The sequence below is a fragment of the Mus pahari genome, chromosome 4 (genome assembly GCF_900095145.1).
Source record: "Mus pahari chromosome 4, PAHARI_EIJ_v1.1, whole genome shotgun sequence".
Lineage (NCBI taxonomy): Eukaryota > Metazoa > Chordata > Mammalia > Rodentia > Muridae > Mus > Mus pahari.
Window position 1 is genome coordinate 83,262,559 of NC_034593.1, and position 1,867 is coordinate 83,264,425.

Sequence of the window (1,867 nt, forward strand, 5' to 3'; positions counted from 1 at the left end):
AAAACTTATACCTGTGAACTCTTGCCTACATATGATTACTCCTCAGGTGTTCATCTGTGAGCTTGTCACTTGATGCAGTGACTTATTTACCTGACTGTCCCGTTACACAGCAAGTTATACAACCAGGACTGTGCCATACCCATTTGTGGTAGATGCGTTTATCACCTCATGGGTTAAATGTCTATCACAGTTAACTGGTCTAGAATACCAGGTTGATTTATTTTTAAGTATGGAATGCTTAATGAATTTGCATGTCATCCTTGTGTGGAGGCTATGCTAGTCTTCCCTGTATCATTCCAATTTTAGCACATGTGCTTCTAAAAGCAAGCATTATTTTTTTTTTAAATAAAGAAAGAAAATCTGGGCCAGAGAGATGGCACAACAGTTTAAGAGCATGAGCTGCTGCTCTTCTGGATGATCCAGGTTTGGTTTCCAGCATCCACATGGTGCATCACAGTCATCTGTAGATGCAGTTCCAGGGGATTTGACATTCCCTTTTTGCCTCCATGTACACTGCACATATGTGTTAAACAGACAGATGTGTACAGATGAAACTACAATACACATAAAAAAATTAAAGACAAAAAGATGAAGAAAAAAGCAGTTTTAAAAGAAACAGAAAGAGAAGAAGAAGGAAGAAGCCCTCAGAGAGGGTAAGAAGCATATACTTGGAAGGCTTTAGAGCACTTCTCAGGGAACTGTTACGCTTCTTTCTCCTTTCCCTTCTTCCAATAGACCTTGAGTCTCTGAACCAGAAACAGGGGATCTGGTGGTAATCTCTGTGGTCCTGGACTCTGACTTCTGAATCTTTCTCCAAGACGTTCATGTAGATGCTCAGAGAGCTAAGCAGCAGACACTAAGGTGCCCTAGTAGCAGCTCCAGGCAAAAGTTCTTGGGTCTCTGGATGTTGCAAACCTGTGAGGAGTTGGAGGTAAGGGTTTTATGAGAGAGGTCTGCGTGGAGCCGCGGTTGCGGGTCTCTGTTCCGCAGGATGGGGTTCGTGAAAGTCGTCAAGAATAAGGCCTTCTTTAAAAGGTACCAAGTGAGATTCCGGAGGCGGTGAGAGGGTAAAACTGACTACTATGCTTGGAAACGATTGGTGATCCAGGACAAGAATAAATACAACACACCCAAATACAGGATGATCGTTCGTGGCATCATCTGCCAGATTGCATATGCACGTATAGAAGGGGATATGATCGTCTGTGCAGCATATGCACATGAACTTCCAAAATATGGTGTGAAAGTTGGCCTGACAAATTATGCTGCAGCCTATTGCACTGGCCTGCTGCTGGCCTGCAGGCTTCTGAATAGGTTTGTCATGGACAAGATCTATGAAGGCCAAGTGGAGGTGAATGGAGGTGAATAAAATGTGGAAAGCATTGACGGTCAGCCTGGTGCCTTCACTTGCTATCTGGATGCAGGTCTTGCCCGAACTACAACTGGCAATAAAGTTTTTGGGGCCCTGAAGGGAGCTGTGGATGGAGGCTTGTCTATCCCTCATAGTACCAAACGATTCCCTGGTTATGACTCTGAAAGCAAGGAGTTCAATGCAGAGGTACATCGGAAGCACATCGTGGGTCAGAATGTGGCCGACTACATGCGCTACCTAATGGAGGAAGATGAAGATGCGTACAAGAAACAGTTCTCTCAGTACATCAAGAACAACATAACTCCAGATATGATGGAGGAGATGTATAAGAAAGCTCATGCTGCTATCTGAGAGAAGCCAGTGTATGAGAAGAAGCCCAAGAGAGAAGTGAAGAAGAAGAGGTGGAATCGTCCCAAAATGTCTCTTGCCCAGAAGAAAGACCGGGTTGCTCAAAAGAAGGCAAGCTTCCTCAGAGCTCATGAAAGAGCTGCTTAA

The 1,867-nt window shown here is 44.3% G+C and overlaps 1 non-coding gene and 1 pseudogene across 1 annotated transcript; one reads left to right on the forward strand and one right to left on the reverse strand.

Annotated features, from left to right (window-relative positions):
- Positions 1–223: 223 nt before the first annotated feature.
- LOC115064003 lies at positions 224–327 on the reverse strand. The gene has a single exon (XR_003843843.1). It is a non-coding gene; the product is annotated as a U6 spliceosomal RNA (small nuclear RNA).
- Positions 328–982: 655 nt separating this feature from the next.
- Positions 983–1,867, forward strand: LOC110320452 (annotated as a pseudogene).